Genomic DNA, 25,953 nt, shown 5'->3' on the forward strand with positions numbered 1-25,953 from the left:
TCACCTGTCTGGTGTGTTACTTGGCCTTCATAATGCTGTTTGTTCACTAAGGTTATCTAAAAAACCTCTGAAGGCTTCACAGAACAGCTGTATTTATACTGACATTAAATTAAACACAGGTGGACTCTATTTATTAATTAGGTGATTTCTGAAGGCAATTGGTTACACTAGATTTTAGTTAGAGGTATCAGAGTAAAGGGGGCTGACTACAAATGCACACTTTTAGGATATTTATTTCTAAATAGTTTTGAAAACTATTTATCATTTTCATTTCACTTCACAATTATGTGCCACTTTGTGTTGATCTATCACATAAAATCCCAATAAAATACATGTGTTTTGGTTGTAACACGACAAAATATGGAAAATTTCAAGGTGTATGAATACTTTTTCAAGGCACTGTAGCTTGATGATGTTGTGCTTTTACATAATGATATTATACCAGGCATAGTATGTATCATCTGTGTTAGAGAAAAAAAACAGTCTTGCTGGAAGGTGTGAATTTATATGCCAGAGAAGAAGAGGATATTTACTAAAACTGGAGAGTACAAAATCTGGTGCAGTTCTGCACAGAAACCAATCAGTTTCCAGGTTTATTGCCAAAGCTCAAATGAACAAGCTGAATTTAGAAGCTGATTGGCTACCATGCACAGTTGCATCAGATTCTGAGAGCTCCAGTAAATCTCCCACAGTGAGTATATATTTTACTGAAATGTGGGAAATGGGGGATGGGCAACTTTTATGCAAGGTCAATGTCTGTGCTGGAAAAGAATATGTGGGGTAATGTTGGATAGGTTTAGGCAAGTCATAAATTGTGGCAAAAAGGCAAAGAAAATTATTAAACACAGACAAATGTAGGACTGATCATCCTCTAAATAGTTTCCTAATTGTAATGATATAGGAATTCTTTTCTATAGATGCCCCTACTTCCCTGCCATCAACACTGTTCCATAACAACTATCCTCCCCATTACCCTATAATGAGTTGATGTTGCTCCTTTTGGTTAGCAATATCCCTCTACATATAAGCTGTACAAATTATAATTTCAGATTAACTGATTATCATATTTTTAAAACTACTTGTCTCAGAAATATTAAGCAAAGTTGGACCTATCACAATTGCACCACACATTCATAAAGTAAAATTCTAACTATATTTTGTCCCTGTGTATGTGTGTTGCATGCCTGTTCATATAATTTGTTAAACAGCAAAAATACACAGCTTTAGCCCTGGGCCCCTCTGGACCTGACCATCAACATTTCCTAGGGCCCAATCAATATAGAAGAAATGGCTGCACTCCAGGTATCATCAAAATTCTGGTTTATTAACCGAACATCCCAATGTGGCAAACAACAGGTAGACGCGTTTCACACACTAGCAAGTGTGCTTAATCATTACAAAGAAAGGTCAGCAACACATCTCTATTTATACACAGATGTCTAAATTAACAACAGGTGATACAATAAAGAGGCGGACCATTCTCTAAAGTGCAGGTGATGCACATGCACCAAGAATACATCCAAATATCGGTGAACAAGAAACAAAATCTTAGCACATATATTCAAATAATCTTGTGTAAATAATCACAATATGTGAAATGTGACAATATAATGAATCAATATTACAAAAAATATGTATTATCCTTGAAAATAAAATGTAAATGTAAAAGAAGACTAAAAGATACATGTGAAGGAAAGATTGTATGATGTATGGAGGTGAAAAAATCGTACAATCGAATAAAAACAAAATAAGTTATACACATACAAAACAACAAGGGATATGTGCCATAGATAAATTGTAAAATATCAAACTGTATATGTTTCATTATAGTTCGAACTGTATATGTTTCATTAAGTTCGATTGGTATAAATAACTATTACATCATTCATTCAATGCACCGCTCACTCCTCTAATATTTCCCATAACTACATTCCATTTATTATACGTTCCTCATTAAACATCCACATTTTTATCATGGGACTCCAACAAAATGGTGACCAAAACCGGAAATGAGAATTCCCTAGTGACCCCAATCACTACATGTGGTCTGATGACCTAATTAAATACATATATATATATATATATATATATATATATATATATACCTGTTTGAGATGATAACTGCAAAGCTCCTGAGGACACGTTGGGCGCGAAAAGGCCGTAGAGCTTGTTATCTCAAACACCTAAGGTCCAAGCCATCACTTTTCATTTTAGTGGTGGCTTTTTATGTGAGTTCTTTTTTATCGCTATTTGTTTTGATATTATCCTTTATGTACACTGTATTATGTATCAGTGGTACATAGTATTTTATTTTTATTAAATTGATTTTACTTCATACTACACCATGAGCATCTCCCATTTTTTGCAATTTAACCCTTTCATGACGTGCTCAATCATCGCACTGGAGGTTATCCACGAGGCCGGAAGTTGCTGACTACATTGTTGTCCTAAAGATCTTGAGACTGGTCGCACAATATTCGATTGCTGTCCTATAATCTAGACAGCATTTGGCTCTGGTGGGTTTGCATTTCACTCGCTTTTGAAGGTGGAGAAATCATTTTCCTTTTCATCGCTGTTTACACTTGTTCACTGGATTACACCGACTGAATATCGTCACATTTATTATATGAACTTTTATCACAAGAGACGTTTTATATTTTGTACTGTTTATTTGAATTAGTTTTCATTTGTATACCATATTAAGCGCTGCAATATTCTCTTTATTCTTAGATGTCTCCATATATTCATCAAAGACACATCCCCATATATTCAGCAGACATCCCAATCCAGCAAAGAAACATTCCCATATATTCAAATAAGAACTATGGGAAAGACCGTAAAAAGAAGGTAACTGTAAGATCCAAGATGTCGGTGTGCCGTGTGGCAGTGCTCACTCAGTATCCACTACCACCATGAATTGCATGGTGGGTGCAGATAGTAGCACTGAGTAAGGTCAGGTCGGCACAGTACATGTGTATGAGACCTAAGTAACTGGTGTACAAAGTAACATGACCCCTAAAAGACAACAAGATATGTGGATACGACAGAGAAATCTGCTTCAGATGGGGAAAAAGTGAGATCTCCACAGATGGGGCATAGAAAATATGCTCTTGGATGGAATGATGCAGCCACGGAATAGAAGAACAAAAACACTGTTCTAATGTTACAGTTGATTAAGAAATGGACAAATCCCATTTAGTAGTCATGTAGGGCACCGTATACGTGGCAGTGATGAACTAAAGTTGATGAAGGGACATGTCTGTCAGGTATCCGAGATGGTATGGACGGCCCAAGTGTGAACTGAAGTAAGGTGCCGGTAATGATGAGTGTGCAATTCACTAAGGCAGCGGAGCCATTACGGTTGTACGACCCAGGAATAGTAATAGAGTGGTAATGGTCCAGGGTAATCCCAGAATATAGTCGTAGTTAAGGCTTGTCTACTGGCGACACCGTACAGAGTGGTGGGTACTCACCGCTTGATGTCCGTGATCCTGAGTGGATCTACTGTAGGGAAGACCTCCAAAGCAGTATGTAGACCCTGTTCACTCCTCTCCACTCCAGTTACTCCCAGTGCACAGGGCGGCAACAAGTGTCCATTCGTATAAGCCAGGTGTAGGAAATCAAAGTCACTGGCAAATCCAGGCTGCAGCTGTAATATGCTCCATTCAATTCCAGTCTCCAGCTATTCATGGTCGAGTAAGTTGGAGTATCTCACATCCCCAGAATGAGGGGTTGTCAATGGGTCAGCTAAGAGTCCAGGACCCCGATGGAAATGAACTGCTTTCAATGCGTTTCGCCTGCTTGTGTGACCACAAGCTTCTTCAGGATCCTGTTACCAGCACCTTACTTCAGTTCACACTTGGGCCATCCACACCATCTCGGATGCCTGACAGACATGTCCCTTCATCTACTCTAGTTCATTACTGTCACGTATACTGTGCTCTACATGACTACTAAATGAGATTTGTCCATTTCTTAATCAACCGTAACATTAGAACAGTGTTTTTGTCCTTCTATTCCTGTGGCTGCATCATTCCATCCCAGCACATATTTTCTATGCCCTGTCTGTGCGGATCTCACTTTTTCCCCAATCTGAAGCTGATTTCTGTGTAGTATCCACTTATCTTGTTGTCTTTTAGGAGTCATGTTACTTTGTATACCAGTTACTTGGGTATCATACACATGTACTGTGCCGACCTGGCCTTACTCAGTACTACTATCTGCACCCACCGCACAATTTATTGTAGTAGTGGATACTGAGCTCTGCCACACGGCAACTAACGTTTACATTTTTGTTTTTTCTACCTTAATGAGTCCGGACCTCCTTACATGTGACAATACTTTTTATGGTTTTTTACACTGTGTGTTCGGTGGAGGTTATCCTCCATATATATCACATTTTGATGTCTTGGATGTATTTCACTCAATAAATTATTTTTGGCTACATTACCTGGATCTTATAGGTATCTTCTTTTCATGGTCTTTCTCAGTTTTTTGTTTGCATATTGCCCTTGGTACATTGATCCGCATCTTTACTCAGATGAGCTAATGCTTTTATTTGATGGTTTATCAATGCCATCATAACCCCTCAGTTTACCAATGGGTGCTATGCCCCAATTGGCTTTTTCCATATATTAATTCCCCGATATTCAGCAAAGAGACAGCCCCATAAATTCAGCAAGAGACATTCCAATCCAGCAAAGAAACATCCCAATCCCGCAAAGAGATAGCCTAATCCAGCACCGGCATACACTTAACCCCCCACACCTGTACTCACTCAGCCCCCCTCACACCTGTACATGCTTGGCCCCCCTCACACCTGTACACACTCAGACCCCCTCACACCTGTACGCACTCATCCCCCCTCACCTGAATGCACTCAGCCCCCCCCCCCACACCTGTATGCACTAGGCTTCCCTCACATCTGTACGCACTATGTCCCCCCTCATACCTGTACACACTCTGCCCCCCTCATACCTGTACACACTTACCCCCGACACCTGTACACAATCAGCCCCCCTTCACATCTGTATATATGCCAGCCCCCCTCCCCCCACACACACACACAGCTCTGGCCCCCCCTGTTCATAAACAGCCCCCTCCCTTCACTTGTACACACAGCTCCTACTTGTAAAGAAGGTCTTCCTAGTCCCATCTCTTGTTTACACAAAGCTGACACATGTTGCTGAGACACAAAGAGGAGCTGGAGCCAAGCACATGCCAGAATACAGTATAGGCTGCACACACACGAAGAGTGCACATGCAGGAAGTGACAAGAGGTGGCAGTAATGAGGCCGATGTGAGCTCAATGATATAGAGCAGCAGCAGCTACTGACTCCTCTTCTGTACTGTACCTATATAGAAAGCTAGTGCAGCCATGTGGCACCCTGCCTGCTGTCGCCCATGATGTCGGCCCTGCCTGCCTAAAAGAAGCCGGCTTAATGGCCATGCTGAAAAATCAGCAGCAAATTGCCATCCTATCAGCGCTGGCAGTCAATGGCTGTGAGGGCTGACCAATGTGTTCTGGAGGGGGGGAAGTCCCCTGCCAGAACAAATTAGTTTGAGATCACTGTACTAACTTTGCATAGTTAGTACAGCAAGCTTCTCCTGAGCTCCTCAATTTTTTTGTTCAGCCCGCTGGGGTGAATGAAAAGAAACCTCACTGTGTGTACCAGGCTTTATGTTGAAGACAACCAATTTGTGTGACATTTTAGATACAGGTAAACTTCAAATACATGTATGTATAAAATATCCATTTATTTACTGTATATGTAGACATAAACTGGCCCATTTCCTAAAGATAATCAAAAGAACGTCTGATTATACTGCACAGTCATAACATTTTCTTTCACATTAGATCACATATGAGTCTCCCATCAATACATATAGGTTTTTATTGGTTTACAATTATGATCCACCTGGTCTAGAATGACAAGAAATTCCTCCATCCATGTTAAACAGGAGGAGTAATCTCTCCTGCTGAGTACTTTATTCAAGCAGCCACAGTCACTCCTAGAAAGAAGAATCAATAATCATTTTAAAAATGATATTTTATGACATACCATAAAATCTATTTCTCTGAAGTTCATTGACGGACACAGCTCCTGATCTTCTTGACCATTGGGTTATACTGCCCCCTACAGGAGTAGGACACTAGGCAGAAAAAGAACTTGACTATACCTAAGGGAAGTCCCAGGAGGTATTCTCCCCCTTCTCTGCTATAGGTACTCCGTTTTGTTACAAGCAGTGTATAAAGTAATACAACTCCATAGAGGGGTGGGTGCTTTGTCAGTTAATGAACATCACAGAAAAGGATTTTACAGTAAGTCAAAAATCCCATTTTCTCTTTCGTTCATTGACGGACACAGCTCCTGATCTTCTTGACCATTGGTAAGTCCCAAACCAGTGTCAAACAGCAAGAAAAAATTCCTGAGGCTAAACTGTCACCAACCATGTAACAGGAGCTCAACCAAAAACAACTGGAGCCCACCTAAAAACATTACACCCCCAAAGAAAGAACAAGCCCCCTAAACAGCAGCCTGCAAAACCTGGCAGCCAAAAGAGGCATCTGCAGTTGCCAACACATCCACTGACCCTTAATCGAATAGACCTGAGCCACCGTCTGTCTGATACATCTGGAAATGGTCGCAAAAGAAGCGGATAGTCCTTTTCGAGGCCCATCTGTAAGCGCAAATAGTGAGTCTGGCTTCCTAAAAGACTCTGTAGCTGCCAGGTACACCCAAATAGCCTGAACCACATCCAGGGAATGCAGCGCAATTTCCTTAGGATGTTTTGGCCTGGGACACAGGGGGGGCAACACAATGCCCTCATTCAGATCAAAATCAGAGACCACCTTTGGAAGGAACGACGGACAGGAGCGAAGAACCACCTTATCTTTGTGAACCACCAAATAAGGGGAACGACAAGACAACGCCGCCAATTCTGACACCCTGCACGCAGAGGTGATAGCCACCAAAAAGGCGTTAAAGGAGGCCGCACTGGTAGAGTCAAATGTCGACAAAACATGCCTAAGGACCACTGCAGAAACAGTCTAGAAATCAGGGGAGCCGCATCCAAAGAGGCATCACATAATCTGCAGCCCCTGGACCAACTGGTCCACCAGCCCTGCAAAGGCAGGGGGGAGCTGTTCAGCCTCCAGGTCACAGCGTAAAAGCTTAGCCCACTCGGTCAGAGTTTGTGACGCCAGGGCAATGGTGAAGACCAGTTTGAGTGCCGAGCCAGCCACAGTGAACATACTGCGGGCCACAGCCTCCACCTTTCTGTCAGCCATATCCTTAAAAGCCGGAAATTCTTCTACCGAAATCAATCCGTATTCAACCTGGAAATCGGGGTGAAACAGTCCACTTCTTAAGGAGGGACTCTTCAAATGTATACCTCATTGCGAATCGCTTAGGGACCACAAAGGGATGTTTTGGACGTTCCTACTCTTTTGAAACAAATCTGTTAACCACTTTAGGACCGGAGGATTTTCCTGCTTTACGTCCAGGCCACTTTTTGCAACTTGGCACTGTGCGACTTTAACTGACAATTGCGTGGTCATGCAACGCTGTACCCAAACAAAATTTATGTCCTTTTTTTTCCCACAAACAGAGCTTTCTTTTGGTGGTATTTGATCACCTCTGTGCTTTTCATTTTTTGCGATATTAATAAAAAAAGAGCGACAATTTTGAAAAAATAACAATATTTTTCTACTTTGACAGTTAAAAAATATCCAATATATTCAACTTTTGTCATATATTTAGGCCAAAATGTATTTAGCTACATGTCTTTGACAAAAAAATTCTCAATGAGCGTATTTTTAACTACTTTAAGACTGGAAGATTTTACCCCATTCCTGACCAGGCCATATTTTGTGATTCGGCACTGCGTTACTTTAACAGACAATTGCGTGGTCGTGCGACGCTGTACCCAAATTACATTTATTTTTTTTCCCACAAATAGAGCTTTCTTTTGGTGGTATTTGATCACCTGTGCGATTTTTACTTTTTGCGCTATAAACAAAAAAAGAGCGACAATTTTGAAAAAATAACAATATTTTTCACATTTTTTTATATGAAATCCCCCCCCCCCCCCCCCCGCCAAGAAAATGTAAAAATCTAATTTTTTTTACATTTTAGGCCAATTTGTTTTCTGCTTCATATGTTTGGTAAAAAAAAATAGCAATAAGCGTATTTTGATTGGTTTGCGCAAAAGTTATCGCAGCTACTAACTACAGGAAATGTAATCATTTTTATTGTTTTTTTTTTTTTAACCAGTAATGGCGGCGATCTGGCAGCGATCTGCGATTTTTTTTGCGGGACTGCGACATGGCAGAGGACAGATCGGACCCCTAACTGACATTTTTGACACTTTTGGGGGTACCAGTGACATTACTAAAGTAATCAGTGCTATAAATATGCACTGTTACTGTAATAATGACACTGGCAGGGAAGGGGCTAACTTTATTGGTGATCAAGGGGTTAAATATATGCCTGGTGCTTACTGACATGTGTGGGGGGAGGGGACTGTGTGACACAGGCACAGATCGCAGGTTCCGCTATGCTGAATCCTGTAATCTGTCCCTGCCTGTCACATAGGAGATCCTCCCGCTTTGTTTACACAAGCGGGCGGATCTCCTCACTCGATCCCCGACGATCGGGGAAGAGCGGCGGTGATCACCGCCTATCCTCCCCTGGCCCGACTCCCTCTGTGTCTGAATACAGCGGGAGGGAGCCCTCCGGCGGCGCACACGCGCTGCCCACAAGGGGAGGAGTCCAGCGACGTAGGTCTATGTCTCTGGACGATAACGAGCCACTTTGCCGCAGTACGCTCCATGTGAGCGGTCAGCAAGTGGTTAAAATCTGTTAAAATAGGAAGGAAACGGAAACACTTTTGCCGCTCTAGACTGCTTGTGACCAGTGCCTCCGATGGAGCTTTAGCTGCTTCCACCAGCACCTTTTCGTGCATGGCTACAGGAGTAGTGGAATTAGCCTCACTATCTGAGAACTCAGGGCGCATGGCCACAGACCCCTTAGGGCAGGCCCTGTCCACAGTGGCCATATCAGATTCAGAATCTGAGGAGACAGATGAAGCAGGGGAAGGCAGGGGACACTTTTTACTACCCCGCCACTCAAAAGCAACCTCCCCCAGGAACACAAAGGACTCCAGAACCGCTGTCAGTGCATCAATGGATGGTTGGGATCCAGAGGGCCCCGCAGACTCTGAGAGAGGGTCAGGTTGGGAAATGTGCTCCAAGGACTCCATGAGGAATAAGGGTACCCCACAAAAGTGCAAAAAAACACTGCTAAGGGACGCCCCCACTGCGCTGGTAATACAACCTGGTCACCAGCCACAGAGCACACCCCGATTATGCAGCAGAGAGAGGGAGAGGACCCCACCAGACTCACCACCCCACCAGACAGTAACCGGCAGCACCAGGATCAGGATCAAAGCACTCCACATGAAGTGTCCAGGGAGGAATGAGGCCCAGGAGTCAGCACCAGGGCATAAGGAGGGGCTCCCACAGCTAAAATGGCCACCCAGAAGGCTCCACAGTAATCGCCACCATTCTTTTCAATGCCAGACTAACACAAAATGGCCACTGCCATTACACAAACATCGCCGCCAGCCTATACAGAAAATAGGCTACCACAAAATGGCACATTGGGTACAGCCCTCCTCCCCCACAGGCGATCATCCGGTCGCTGGTGGCGCACCCCCCGCCCCCATTGCTAGTACAGCCCCCTGCTCCAGCCCCAGGAGGTAGCCAGACTACCATACAACCCCAGTATAGGTGGAGGGGGGGTGGGAGGCAGAGAGGGGGAATAGATGACCCACAGGACCATTAGAACCAAGGGAGGGCCTAATGGAAAGGAGGGAAACCCGGGGGTCTGACCATCCCAGGGAGGGGCCCGCGTCCACACCAAAATCCTCCAGGGGGAGAGGGGGGATAGCTACTCACCATACCAGGAACCAGGCGGGCACCATTCCAGACAGAACCTTCCCACCATCAAAATGGGGGGCTGTTGGCCAGGAGAAATGCTGCAATGCAGGCCGATACCCGGTCGTATGCAACCTCGCGAAGCATTTAACTTGCATGCCAGCCCCCGTCCGGTGTGGCTATGTCGCAGCCGACCTAGCACGGAGCTGAGGTCTGCGCAAACTGGATCTAGATTATCCAGTCCATCTTTCAGTCTAGCAGTCGACTGTAGATCTCTAAGGAAAAAAAACAGGAGAAAAAATCTATCTAAAAAGAAAAAATTGGCATTAGATCCCAGCAAGGAACTAGGTCCTTACTCCTGACTAGGCAGAAAAGGGGGAGTATACCTCCTGGGACTGCCCAAAGGTGTAGTCAAGTTATTTTTCTGGCTAGTGTCCTACTCCTGTAGGGGGCAGTATAACCCAATGGCCAAGAAGATCAGGAGCTGTGTCTGTCAATGAACGAAAGAGAAATACAAATCTTGCTGGTTTTACTGAGGACAGATCAAGGCTAATCTGTTTACATTTTTTGACTATATCAAAAATGTTTTAAACCAGGGTGCTGCTGTTGCCTAATTTAATTTAATAAGAGCATGGAATACAATATACAGTATTAAAATAAACATAAATACAATTCCACACCTTGTTTTCTTGTGTAGCGCTACCCCCACCTGAGGATGACACACCTCACTCAACCAGTACTTACCAATACACCTTGGTATATTTCAAAAAATTTACTAGGTCAAACATAGCCTAAATGAAGAGAGAATTTGCAAGTGTACTAATACAAATAATGTATAAGATAATAACATTACTTTTAGAGATGTGGTTAAACACCTGCAGTCCTAACTTGCTATAGCAATCCCGATTTTATCCCACTGGACAGTGAATGATGAAAAGTTGGTGCCCTTGAAGAAAGCACAACAGTTCCCAGTAAACAACAGAATAACTTGTGCAATGTTAGTCTCTTTTCCTAGACCCAAGGAGCCTTCTTCTGGGCTCTTGTTCACTTCAAGGCCTCAGACAGACAGAAATAGAAGAATCTTTGATTTTCCTCTTTCAGTCCTGCTGAGACAGACCCTCTTTTCCCTCCATAAAAGTGGTGGGAGTGCTCTGTAGTACAGTCTGATCTCACATTGCATTCAAATCACACCTCACACTTTCCCAGGGAGAAAGTTCCCACCTCAGAGGCATGGTCCTGTACAATAGGCAGTCTCTTTGAGGTGTCACGCAATTGTGGTCAGCTATGACACACATAGGCGTGCGCACAGGGTGTGCCGGGTGTGCCTGGGCACACCCTAATCACCTAGGGCACATTAGCATTATCGCTCTGTTTGCCAGTGAGGAGATGGGAAAGATCTCCCTCGGACCTGCTCTGCCATAAGAGAAGTGCCACACACTTCTATTTCACTTTGCCAGCAGGGAGAGTAATGTCCCGGGGCCATATACATGTAGGCAAACACGTGCATGTGTATTTAAACTTTGGGGTGCACACCCTAATGCAATTGGCTGCGCACACCTATGATGACACAGTTCCGTTCAGTCAGCAATCCAGTTTCTCCATTTATCAAGCAGTCCAGTTCTTTTTTCTTACCTCGTCTCCTTTAATACTGTCCTCTATTTTCCTTTCAGCAGCTCACTGCCCTCCTCTCCCTGCTTTGTTGCAGCAGTCAATCACCGTCCTTCCAGGATCGACCCAGACAAGATGGCTGCCCCCTATACTGTAGACACTCCATAGACAAGCATAGCAAAGTGGTCTGCCCTTCTGCATTATTGAATATACAGTTTAACCCTGTTCACACTGTAGGAGAACAAAACTGCAGCAACAAAATCAACAAAGGAAGTTCTGCAGTAGTTATCAGCTACAGTCCAAGAAGATCTTTTTTTGCATGGCAGTCTATTGTTGCTAGGAAAGTCTACTATTGTTGCTGGATTATCAGTGGAGTCCCATCAGTGCCCACCAGTGCTGCCAATCAGTGCCCATCACTGCTGCCAATCAGTGACTCCTCATCAGTATCACCTATCAGTGCTGCCTACCAGTGCCCATCAGTGCTGCCAATCAGTGCCCATCAGTGCTGCCAATAATTGCCTCCTCATTAGTGTCACCTATCAGTGTTGCCTATCAGTGCCAATCAGTGCCACCAAACCAGTGCCCATCAGTGCTGCCTAACAGTGCCGCCTACCAGTGCCCATCAGTGCTGCCTACCAGTGCCCATCAGTGCCTCCTCATCAGTGCCCACCAGTGCCGCCTCATCAGTGCCCATCAGTGCAGCCTAATCAGTGCACATCAGTAATGGAGAAAAATTACCCGTTTGCAAAATTTTATTTGAAACTATGAAAACGTTTTGTTTTTTTTTTCTTTTTAATTTTCTGGGGGTTTTTTTGTTTTTCAAGCAAAACATAAAAAACACAGTGCTAATTAAATACCACTTAAAGAAAGCTCTATTTGTGTGAAAAATGATAAAAATGTTCTTTGGGTACAGTTTTGCATGGCTGCGCAATTGTCATTCAAAGTGTGATAGCACTGAAAGCTGAAAATTGGCCTGGGCAGGAAGAAGGTAAAAGTGCCCAGTAGGCAAGCAGTTCAGGGTGTAAATAAGGTTTGGGGGACAGTATTTTCAATTTGAAGGTAAGATCACGAAAATAGGGACACCTCAAACTAGCAGGTGGAAAAAACTAACCTTGGAAAGTATTACTTTACTGAAAGAGTAACTGGTGCTTGGAACAGACTTCCAGGTGAGGTAGTGAGTCGGTACAGTAAGAGAATTTAAACATGTTTTGGAAAACCTAGATCTCTACTAAGACAAAAGGGTTAAAAAGAAACAACAAAAAAGCAAAAAAAAGGGGGAAGATTCTACGGTCTATAAAGACAAGGATGAACGAGTTTGGGGTGTAGGAACTTGACTGGCCTGTGCAGAGTCCTGACCTCAACCCAATACAACACCTTTGGGATGAATTAGAGTAGACTGCAAGCCAGGCCTTCTCTCCAACATGGAAAGGTCAAACATTCCCATATACACACTCCTAAACCTTGTGGAAAGCCTTCCAGAAGAGTTGAAGCTGGTGTAGCTGCAAAAGGTGGGCCAACTGAATATTGAACACTACATAGTAGGACTGGGATGACATTAAAGTTTGTGTGTGTGTGTGTGTGTGTGTGTGTGTGTGTGTGTGTGTAAAGGCAGGTGTCCCAATACCTTTGGTAATATAGTGTAGATTAGGCTTAGAATGTGGCAGAGAGTACGTTTAGAGTTAAAGGGGTTGGAAAGTCTGCGCTATGGAATAAATTAAGGCTGCAGCCTACCTCAAAATACAACCCAAAGGGTTGTATTCAATAGATAAATAAGGGGGTAGTGAGGTGAATGGTGCTGCCTTTCAATAGGTAAGTAAGGGCTCTGTACATAAACGTTATAAGCAGGGTAATCCAAAGCCAATGTGATCATATTGCTACTTCTAACACCACAATAAATATAATCTATACATATAAATAAATAAATATATATTAAAAAGTGCAGACAGTGCAACAAAGTGTTGGTTCATGGTGTGAGCAGTAAATAAGTTATTATATTAATAAATATGACGCAATAAAAAAAAAATATATATAATATAAATATAAAGTGCTCAGTGGGAGGTGACAAACTTGAATAATAAATAATAGCCAAAGTGCATCAACAAGTGGTCAATAAGTATACTAGCTGATAAGGGAAAAAGTCACTATATGTGAGTGAGCACAAGATATGTGAATTAAACGAAATTAATGTGTCCAATAAATATGTAATAAAGTGACGTAGTGCGAATTCATCCAATATATGACTTTACATGAAAATGCAAAAATAAAGAAAATTAAATATAAAGTGACTTAGTGCGGCCTGACCCGATATATGTGCAAAGAACTTGCAATATGGGGCGGCCAACGTAGTGAAATAAAGTGAATAAAAAATATTTAATTATGGTTAACAGTATAAGTCCATAAGGTGATTGGTTGGTGAAGTAAATTCCCAAAAAAGTTGATGGGTGAATCTCGGGGTGATCCAAATGGAGCATGCCAGGTGAGGAAACTAGTGCTCCCCTCTCAGTTCTGCCAACACTCACCAGAGCTCAATACATCTACAGGGGTAACCAGTGTGATATAATAAGGGGTTCCTTCTGCCAGACAGGGCCCGGGTGCCGGTAGCTTCAGTGGTTCTAATGGATCATCTCTCCCATATACATAGTATACTCAGTATAATCGATACAGCCTCATGTGGTATCAGCATCCCATCATTTGTTTACGGCAAGTTCCAGATCATTTACAAGAAGAAAAGCCTCATATAGTGAAGTATAGTAAAAGATTCTTTGTTTATTAAGTAAAAAAGGGTACTCACATTAAGAGCAGGTAAACGAGCATGCAATGGTATAGGGACCACAACTTCCTCGTTCACATTATGCTTCCAGAATGCAATGCGTTCCAACCGGCGGATGTGTGTTCCAAGGTAGCGGAAATTACATGATTACGCTCTACGCGTTTCGTCAGATTGACGTTATCAGGAGCAGCGTTAATCACGCCATCTATTATAGTAAGTGGTTACCAGGCAACCGGACAAACCCCGTAGCTAATTAATATTCTGGCCAATCACTGAATTCCTGTCTCAATAGTCAAATTTTGCCAGGCAGGCAATAGGACATGCAAAACTATATGTTTCAGACAATGCGGCCAATAGAAAAACTGATTTGTGTATGTAACTAGTTGCTAGGTAAATGCCGGCTAAATGCATACTGGCTGAATAGACTGTGTAGAGGCAAGTGAAAAATTAGATATATACGTGGTGAATATCATATTTAAATATTTACCACACAATAATTTTTTATCTATTTGTCCCTTTTATATATATATATATATATATATATATATATATATATATATATATGTATATTTATTTATATATATATATTGTGAGGGATTAGCTCGGTGGCGGGTGTGGATGACCCCTTGGGGGGTGCGTTTTCCCAGAGAGGTAGCCGACAAGTGCTTGCAAACAAACAGTGTGGTTTATTAAATGGTGTTTTCTTCACCAGGCTGTATGCAGCAAAACATCCAAAATAAAATAAAACAGAAAATAAATCCTTGCCTCTGTGGGCGGCTACCTTCTCACAACTGGAACCTGCCTAAGTGTCTGTCTCCAACCTACCGTCGGGCAGACTTCCTTGTCCTACAGCGGACACTCAATAGTCCTTTTATAATAGCTTCACAGGGCAACACAGTCCTTTTGTTTCTTTCACATCAACAGTTCGTCTTCTCACCTTTGAGACGTATTCACCCTTGGTTACCGTCCCGGGCACACATCACTCCGGGGGGTCTTCTCCCAGGCCCACACATCCTGTCGGGAGGCACACGCTGACTGTCCTCCTGCTCCCAGCCCACATGGCTTCAGGACACAGCTTCTGGAGGCAGCAAACAATAGAATTTCTCTGAACAAATTATAGAGCCTTAACTCCCTCATTCTGAACAGGTGAAGGCCTTTCAACTTCCTGCTGGCTAGCTCTGTAGCCAACACCCTAAATTAATTAATGGACTTTCTAAGTCAGGTGGAAATGTATCTCCTTCCTGTGACTACATTCCCAGATTTAGCTGACTTCCTGTTACATACCCCCCCCCTCTTGTTTCAACCCTAGGGTTGGGACACAGATTTCCAGGCACGCATGTGTCAAGCACTGCTGACTCACTGATAAGCCTCCTATTATCCTCAAGCTTCCGGATGAAACTGTTTTGTCATCTTCATTGACGGATTTCTCATAAATGCCACACAGTTTGTCTCTCATCTCATATACACATTCTTCAACTGCATTTTTGGCATCATTTCGCTCCTTCTCGTTTCTGTCATCTTCATTGACAGCTTTCTCATAAATGTCAGACAGCTTGTCCCTCATAACCGTCTGTCCAATCCACCATGGAGGACCGTGATCCATAGGCAACTCAATTGGGCTAGTCTTAATGTCTTCAACATTCTTAAGACGCCTCTCTCTGCAATCCATAAATGTTTTCCACAAAACTTTGAGAACCTTTGCTTCACTAAGCTTTGTTCCAAGTAGGGACTCTTGACATCCCTCTGTGACTTGAGTTGCTTCTCCATACAGCTGTACACAATCATTGACTCTTTGTGTCTTGAGTTTAGCTTGCTCTAAGATGCTGTGCAGAGGATTTTTCATTTGCGACACCAGGCTGTCACCCATTTCTTCAAAGTGACCCCTGTTCCTTTTTCCAGAGACATCAATATCATTCACCAAACATGTTATATTCAGAGGCAGATCTGAAGCATTTGCACTCATCAACTTCTTAAACATTTCGCCCTCCTGAGCGAGTCGCAGTAAAGGCCTACTATTTGATTTGATATCCAGTTTATATTTCTTGCCCAACTCTTCACAGAAGTAGCCAACCAGAACATCATCAACTTTCCTTCCACCAACATAGGGGTTAAAGGCAACAACACAGTTGAACCCAGCGATCTGGGTGGTATCCATTATAGACCTCCTCTCTGCATCAGTGAAGAAGCATGGAACTGCAACACATTCTTTTACAGGTTTCTTCAATGCACTTTCTGCTGAACTATTTGACCGCTCAAGGTCACCTAGTTCTTTTTCTCTATCTGAATTCCACATGGAATGCATCTCAAGATCACGATCAAACTTCTGCCACCCGTCTTTCACCAGTTCCATTTTGGAAACACTCCCTGAAAGGCACTTATTCATTTGCTTCACGTTTTCACCAACAGCCTTAGTTTTCTCCACTAGGTTTTCAGCCTGAACTGAGAAATCACCACATTTCTTACTCAGCTCCTTTGTTTGCTGAAGTTCTAATGATACATTTTCCAATGCTTGAAGTTTTTGAAGGAACGGTTTATTCCAAAGGGGTGATTCAAGCCACATGTCGTCACATTTCTGAGGCTCACTCAGGACAGACCCTAAAACACTGATCCTTTTAAAAACTGCATCAGGCACACTATCCCCCCTTTGGGACAGATCCTCTGTTGCCTGGAATTCCTCTTCCAGTTCCTGCAACGGAATCTTCATCTCTTCTACTTGCTGTTCTAAGGCTCGTTTAGACTTTTCTAGCTCCTGAACGCTTTTCACAACATCATCCTTGGAGCTGACCAATTCTTCCATTTCTGTACGCAGCTGTTTAACACTTTCTAGTTCAGCCTTACACTCTAGAGCTTGCTCCAAAGAGCGAGCCAAGAACAGGGCTTTGCTCTCGTTATCACGCACCTCCGTTTCTGCACGTGCGCGTTCTTCTGCATATTTTGCAGACACAGTCTTCTCTTCACCAAGCATCTGATCAAACTTCTTTTTCACATCTTCAACACACTGTAATGAACCAACGCTTTCTTCCATGCGTTTTTTCATATCCGCTATCTGAGCTTGCAATGTTGCGACTTGCTCTGATAGGTTTTTCTTTGCTTCCGCCTCCTCTTTTAATTGTTCCAGGAAGCCATTTTTCTCATCTTCCATTTGTTTGAGCTTTGTGCTAAAACTCAGCCTTTGACACCTCTCTTCCTGTAAGAGTTCCTGCGTGTCTTGCAGCTGCGATTCCAAGATAGAAAAATCTTCCGCAATTTCTCTAGATTTGCTGTCTGCTTGAGAAAGCTGATTTGTAACATTGTCCAACTCAACCTGCAGTCGGTTTGCCTTCTCTGACAGCTTAGCACACAATCGGTCACCTTCTGACACCTTGACTTGCGATTCCAGAAGCTGTGCCTCTACTTTTTCCCTCTTATGTTCACAATCTCCTTTTCCCTGCATAAGAGCCTTCACCTCATTGGCTAGCATCTGGGAATAAGAATGTAATTCTGCCACACAGGCTTCTTTCTCCTTTAACTGCTGCTGGACACGTTGGGCTTCCCCTTTCCAACTTTCACAGTCCGTACGCCATTCATCTACCACATTGCTCAAAGTAGTGAGCTCATACACAGTACTTAGTAATTTAGCCTCTCTTTCACTTTTCTCTTTGTCGCTGAGAGACAATGTCGCTTTCAGAGCAACATTCTGTTCCTGCGACTCCTGCAGGTCTATTTTTGTAGCTCCCAAAGACTGAAGACTTTTTTCCAGCTGATTACGCAACTCCAACATATCAGCCATACTTTGCTTCTGCAAAGTCTGAATTTCACTTTCCTTTTCCATGAGGATGGTATCTTTCTCCATTATAGTCTCTCTGCGTTTTTGCAACTCGACCAAAAGAAGAGCAGTGGATTCTTCCCACTGTGACACATGAGACTTGAGTAGTTCATTCGTTTCCTGCAAGTTTCTATGCTCCATTTTAAGCAATTCCAAGGCTTGTTCCTTTTCTTCCATTTTCCGTTGCAAGGCATCCAACTCAGCCCTGCACACATACTCGGTTTCCTCCAAACCGATGGCCTCCATTGGCTGCTGGCGTCTCTGTTTCCAGCCTGCCATGCTCTCTTGATGAGCCTTTTGTTGAGCTGCAAAGCTCCGCTGAAAATCCGCATTTGCCTGCTGTTGAGCTGCATTTGCCTGCTGTTGAGCTGTATTTGATATAATCAGTTGTTTCAACATCTCCTCCATTTTGAGCTTACTTTTCATCTGAGCACACTGCGTCTCCATAGCAGTTTCATCAGTGTTGCTAGGGACAACAACCTTCCTCTTTAGTAGACTCTCTTTAGGCATGGATGGGGCTGGTTCAGACGGCAACATCCCCTCCATCCATAGAATCCGGTCTCTCATTTCATCTATCTTTGCATTCTTCAGGCGTTTTGAACGCCCCATCTTCAATAACTCCACAAACAAATTTTTCACAGTCCAGCAAAAAATTTTCAGACCACTGTCTCTTTAACACATGTAGTTTTTCTCTCTCTTGCAAGATCTCTTTTCCTGCACACACAGTTTGTGCAGTCCCTTGCACCAGACACAACAAAGTTCATCAAAAAATTTTGAGACCCCTGTCTCTTTAAAACACGTTTTTTTTTTTTTTTTTTTCTGTCAGGATCTTCTCTCCTGCACACATAGATTGTGCAATCTCATGCACCAGACAAAGTTCATCAAACATTTGCACTTCCTTGCAGGGATCTTCGCTTCTGCCCACTGCATACCTCCACCATATGTGAGGGATTAGCTCGGTGGCGGGTGTGGATGACCCCTTGGGGGGTGCGTTTTCCCAGAGAGGTAGCCGACAAGTGCTTGCAAACAAACAGTGTGGTTTATTAAATGGTGTTTTCTTCACCAGGCTGTATGCAGCAAAACATCCAAAATAAAATAAAACAGAAAATAAATCCTTGCCTCTGTGGGCGGCTACCTTCTCACAACTGGAACCTGCCTAAGTGTCTGTCTCCAACCTACCGTCGGGCAGACTTCCTTGTCCTACAGCGGACACTCAATAGTCCTTTTATAATAGCTTCACAGGGCAACACAGTCCTTTTGTTTCTTTCACATCAACAGTTCGTCTTCTCACCTTTGAGACGTATTCACCCTTGGTTACCGTCCCGGGCACACATCACTCCGGGGGGTCTTCTCCCAGGCCCACACATCCTGTCGGGAGGCACACGCTGACTGTCCTCCTGCTCCCAGCCCACATGGCTTCAGGACACAGCTTCTGGAGGCAGCAAACAATAGAATTTCTCTGAACAAATTATAGAGCCTTAACTCCCTCATTCTGAACAGGTGAAGGCCTTTCAACTTCCTGCTGGCTAGCTCTGTAGCCAACACCCTAAATTAATTAATGGACTTTCTAAGTCAGGTGGAAATGTATCTCCTTCCTGTGACTACATTCCCAGATTTAGCTGACTTCCTGTTACAATATATATATTTATATATATTTATATATATATATATATATATTTCTTACTTCCCCCTCCTTTCGCTAGATGCATACTTTTTTATGCCAATATTTAAATGGTTTGGATCTCAGCTGGTTCCTGCTGAACCGGCCGAGATTCAAACCGTATATGGCCAGCCTGAGTGCCTAAAAGGGTAGTCAAAATGCATCCACAATCATCTTCAAATTGTTTCACATGCTGCCATCATATAGCCATTATGTTTTGTTTATGATGGCAGTGTCCCAAGGTAACCAGATTTAGAACCAGGCTCTAAAGCCTTAAGGTTTGTTTTTTTTTTAACCTTAAAGTGGTTGTAAACCTCAGAACAAAGCATATCCCTCTATAGTGTGCACTTGTCTCAGATCAGAGCAGTAAGTGTCATTTCTGTCTGCTGGATGACAGGCTTAGGGATCTCCAGCTGATAGACAGGCTTAGCTCTGTTCATGTGTGCAGGGTGAAGGGGGGGGGGGGTTGTTCCTTCCCCAATTAGCTCTCAGGGCTCTCCTCACTGGGTTCTGCAGTGTGTAACCTCAGCTATCTGTTTTCTGACAGCTCAGACAAAATTCTGGACTTTGAATAGATGTAGAGAAAATTTTTTTTGCAGAAAAACAGGTACAACCTATGTAGTTATATGTTTAATCTCTGTATCACCTGAGGTCAGCCACTGTTAAAATGTAAGGGTTTTCAAGCACTTTAATGCATTCTTTGCATTAGGTAAAAAAAACTTCTGTGCTGCAGGATCTCCCCCCCCCCCCCCATATACTTACCTGAGCCCAATTTTAATCCAGTGCCGTGCACAAAAAAAGCGTATCTCTCCCTTTTCTGCTGCTGTCAATCAAATTATGTGATGAGGGAGTGGGGGGTGTCTATAAACACAGCTGGGGGGGGGGGGGCTTTGGATCGAGCCTCCACAAGGGCCCCCATAGAAAGCACCTTTCTTTGAGGGCACTCACCAAAGAGGAGAAGGCAGGTTCGCGGAGGATTAGGTTATTGAATAGAGCAAGTAAGTATGACATGTTTATTATATTAATTTAAAAAATTAAGTTTTACAGTCACTTTACCAAACTGTATTAACAGTAGTTTCTTGATGCACAAGTATACTCACTGAAATAGAAATGTTTTTAAAACATTTTCACAGTAACACAGTAACCATTTTTCCCCATATCTAAGTGAATAAAGTACAATGCTAATCAATCGATCAAGTACAATGCTAATCAACCAGTATAACTGGTTTTCCTAAAATATGCACCTGCTACAATTTCAAATCATTCCATATTAGTATGGTGCATGCAAAAGTTAATTGTACAACCCCAATTCCAAAAAAGTTTGGATGCTGTGTAAAATCTACATAAAAACAGAATGCAATGATTTGCAAATCTCATAAGCCCATATTTTATTCACAATAGAAAATAGAAAACATAGTAAATGTTTAAACTAAGAAAATTTACCACTGTAAGAAAAAATACGTAATTTTAAAAATTATGGCAGCAAAATGTCTCACAAGGAACAGCTTGAAAAACATTATGCAACTACAGTGGGGATCGAAAGTTTGGGCACCCCAGGTAAAAATTTGTATTAACCACTTTAACTCTGCTCACATTGCTGCTACTGCAGCAATGTGGCTCGTTATCGTCCAGCGACGTAGACCTACGTCGCTGGACTCCGCCCCTTGTGGGCAGCGCGTGCGCTGCCGGAGGCTCGCTCCCGCCGTGTTCAGTCACAGCGGGAGTCGGGCCAGGGGAGGAGCGGCGGCGATCGCCGCTGCTCTTCCCCGATCGTCGGGGAATCCAGTTTGGAGATCCGCCCGCTTGTGTAAACAGAGCGGGCGGATCTCCTCAGTGACAGGGAGTGACAGATTGCAGTGTTCAGCATAACTGAACATATGCGATCTGTCCCTGTGTCACACAGTCACCTCCCCCCACACGTTAGTAAGCACCAGGCATACATTAACTCCTCCCTCTCCAATAAAATTAACCCCTTCCCTGCCAGTGTCATTTTCACAGTAACAGTGCATATATATAGCACTGATTACTGCAGTAATGTCACTGGTACCCCCAAAAGTGTCAAAAATGTCAGTCAAGGGTCAGATCTGTCCGCCGCAATGTCGCAGTCCCGCAAAAAAATCGCAGATCGCCGCCATTACGCGTTAAAAAAAAACACCAAAAATGACAGAAATCTTTCCCTTAGTTAGTAAACGCAATAACTTTTGCGCAAACTAATCAAAATACGCTTAATGTGATTTTTTTTTTACCAAACATAGATAGCAGAAAACAAATTGGCCAAAAATGTAAAAAAATTTAGATTTTTACATTTTTGGGGGGGGGGGGGGGAATTTCATATAAAAAAATGTTAAAAATATTGTTATTTTTTCAAAATAAACGCTCTTTTTTTGTTTGGGTACGGCGTCGCATGACCGCGCAATTGTCAGTTAAAGTCGCACAGCGCCGAATCGCAAAAAGTGGCCTGGACGTAAGACAGCAAAATCCTCCGGTGGTAAAGTGGTTAATGTTAATAAAGAAGCTAAGGAAAGATGGAAACATCTCCAAAAGGCATCAAATTAGAGATTAGACATTCTTATAATATGTCAACAAAAGTTAGATTTTATTTCCATCATTTACACTTTCAAAATAACAGAAAACGAAAAAATGGCGTCTGCAATAGTTTGGACACCCTGCAGAGTTAATATCTTGCACTGCCCCCTTTGGCAAGTTTCATAGCTTGTTAACGCTTTTTGTAACCAGCCAAGAGTCTTTCAATTCTTGTTTGAGGTATCTTTGCCCATTCTTCCTTACAAAAGTCTTCCAGTTCTTTGAGATTTCTGGGCTGTCTGTCACGCACTGCTCTTTTAAGGTCTATCCATAGATTTTCAATTATGTTGAGGTCAGGAGATTGTGAAGGCCATGTCAAAACCTTCCGTTTACGCCTCTTGATGTAATCCTCCGTGGATTTCGAGGTGTGTTTAGGATCATTATCCATTTGTAGAAGCCATCCTCTCTTTAACTTCAGCTTTTTCACAAATGGCATCAAGTTACCATCCAAAATTTGGTGAAATTTTATCGAATCCATTTTTCCTTCTACTCCTGAGATGTTCCCTGTGCCACTGGCTGCAATACAACCCCAAAGCATGATTGATCCACCCCCATGCTTAACAGTTGGACAGAGGTTCTTTTCATTAAATTCTGTGCCCCTTCTTCTCCAAACGTACCTTTGCTCATTCCGGCCAAAAAGTTCAATTTTAACCTCATCGGTCCACAGAACTTGTTTCCAAAATGCATCAGGCTTGTCTATATGTTCATTTGCAAAGTTCAAACGCTGATTTTTGTGGTGAGGACGTAGAAGAGGTTTTATTCTGATGACTCTTCCATGAAGACCATATTTGTACAAGTATGTCTAATCTGTAATTTGATGCCTTTTGGAGATTTTTTCATCCTTCCTTTATGCACATTAATACAAATTTTTACCTGGGGTGCCCAAACTTTCGATCCCCACTGTAATTAGGTTAATTGGCAACAGGCCAGTAACATGATTAGGTATAAAAATGGCATCTTAGAAAGCCTGTGTGTCACAGAAGTAAAAATGGACAGAAGTTTGTAGGCAGGTTTAGTGTACTTTCTCCACTGCAGGTGACACTCGTCCGCAGCAGCACTGCAGTTGGAGAGGAAGTCAAAAGGAACATGGCTTCTCTATGGTTTCCTTGTCACTGGGAAAGATACCCCATTGGATGCTGCCGCCCCATGTGACTGGCCATCTTAGGTTAGGTTTGACACACTTTCGCGAGTTAGTAGGGTAGGGACAGGTACCCTGTCTGGTAGGGACAGAACTAGCGGTGGAGAAAGGTTCCTGATGGGGAGGGAAAGTGTGGGGCTCGCTGCTTCTCTGGACATATGCCTGCTTCAGTGCAAGGCTGCATTCTGTTCTTTCTACAGATGCTGTCAGTTCGGCTGAAACCTGCTCACTACATGCTGTTGGGCCTGTGAGTGTTCCCAGCTGGGCTGCCTTCCCACTGGGTTATTTGTGAACTGTGTTTGCATTGTTTCAATACAAGTTCTTTCACTGTCCTGGGATTGTGTCCTAACGCGGATGCCCCACGCTGCACCCCACCTACAAGTTCACCAATCTGTAAAGCATGGGCAGCCCCCCCTACCCCCCAACCAATGGCAAATGTTCCCCTGGTAACAAATTATATTCCTTTTCTCCCCTAATGTATAGAGCCCCCCAAAACTCAGTTTAAAAAGAAAGAAAAAAAAAACTCAGTTTGAAAAGAAAATGTTAGAGGCCTCACCTCCTGGTAAAGACCCATTCCCCTGCCCAGCCCCCCCCCCCCCCCCCCCGCTGCTGGTCCTAGTAATTATTGGGAGTTTTCTGTCAGTGTCAGCAGGTGGCAGTGTGTGTCTGTTCCCGGTTGTCAGTGTTGTGAGGTGAGCAGACTGGAGGGTACAAAGGGTCCCCAATTGGTGGCACAGAACCGAGCAACGTCTTTCCTCACCAGTGACAGCTGTCTCGGCTACCAGGCAGCACTCTCCTCCTCCTCCTGCCTTGCTCAGCTCTGTGACAGTTTGGTGTCCATTCCACCTGGTTGTCAGCACCAGCACTTCCTCCTCCATACCAAGCTGCTCTCAACCCCGTCCTCCTATCTGCTCTGTTTGTGAAATAGTGCGCAAAAGCTCAAAACTTCTCCCCAGCCAATGAGAGTGGAGGAGTGTGGAACCAAAGGCAAGGTGGAAGCCAAGTAGTAGAGCAAGCATTCCACCACTCAGCTGTGGGACACAAGATGCAAGAACACTACGGAATCCTAGCAGTACTCTGGCATTTTGTGTACAGAGTAGGTTATTATGACAGGAAGGCCACACGGGCCCCGTACAGCATGGGTGGGGTGACCCCTGATGTTACGCCCATGCCTGCAGCTTAATTGGAAGAGATAGCTCAGTGCGAGTAACAGCAAGGTTCCTCCTCCGCTCCACCCACCTGGCTCTCTTCTCCCCCACTGCACGTCCCTGGCTCTCCGTCCCTGCTACAGAACTTCTTACCCTGTTCCACCCAGCTCTCACTCTGACAGCACTGGGGATGAGAGGTTTAGTCCAGGGTCGGCAATGCTGAGATGCGATCTACCCATCACCGCAGTTGACCCAGTGGATCGCAGCAGTGTTAATTTCGTTGACTAAAACCGACTAAAACGTTTTCGTCGACTAAATTAACACAATTTTAGTCGACTAAAATACGACTAAAACGAAAACAATTCAGATGACTAAAATACAACTAAAAGTAAAATGGCATTTTAGTCAAAAGACTATAACTAAAACTAAATCTAAATTTGCTGCCAAAATTAACACTGGTGCATGCTCAATGCTTAATACCATAAATAATAATATCATATTCGATTTTTCACTCCAGGACCAGCAGTAGTATATAATGAGTTTGGAAATTGTGGAGAAATGCTTAAATAATGCATTACAAATTACAATTACACCCATTCGATTATAGATGACTAAAATGAGTTTTAGTCGACTAAAATGTAGGACGTTTTAGTCGACTAAAATGTACTGGAGTTTTAGTCGACTAAATACGACGAAAACTAAAACACTTGCAGAAGACTAAAATGTGACTAAAACTAAAATGCCATTTTAGTCCTAAGACTAAGACTAAAACTAAATTTAAATTTGCTGCCAAAATTAACACTGGATCGCAGTCGACAGCTTGCTGACCCCGGCACTACACTGACCTCTCTGTAGATTTGAGAGTGATGCTGGTTTGTACACACTCATTCCCATTTAGGTACTTTCTCAAATTCAGAAAGCTGCTGCAAGCTGTTCCTGGCTTGGCTTGATGCCTCAAGTGCAGACTTAAAGCTTCCTACTTCTCACTCTCTTCTGCCCCAGGGGAAGAGCCCCCAGCTCCCAGACTGCCATGCTTCTGAGTATTTATGGGTTATCTACCCACATTCTGAGCTCTGCACCCCCCCCCCCCTCGGGATTGGCGGAAATTACAAATATTCAGGCTGCAGCCTCTGGTCCTCCACCCACTATGTTCTGGAAATATCCACAGAGTTCCAGAAGGTAGGTGGAGGTAACAGAGCCACAGCTTCCTTTCCTATCATTTAAAAATAACAAACATGTTATGCTTACCTGCTCTGTGCAGTGGCTTTGCACAGAGTAGCCCAGATTCTCCTCTTCTTGGG

The 25,953-nt window shown here is 43.3% G+C and overlaps 1 protein-coding gene across 1 annotated transcript in view; it reads right to left on the reverse strand.

Moving 5' to 3' along the window:
* The window catches only part of NTMT2 (N-terminal Xaa-Pro-Lys N-methyltransferase 2), a 132,736-nt gene that overhangs the window by 49,275 nt on the left and 57,508 nt on the right, over positions 1–25,953 (reverse strand). The window lies entirely within an intron of this gene.

Source organism: Pelophylax lessonae (assembly GCF_965119305.1).
Source record: "Pelophylax lessonae genome assembly, chromosome: 8".
Taxonomy (NCBI): domain Eukaryota; kingdom Metazoa; phylum Chordata; class Amphibia; order Anura; family Ranidae; genus Pelophylax; species Pelophylax lessonae.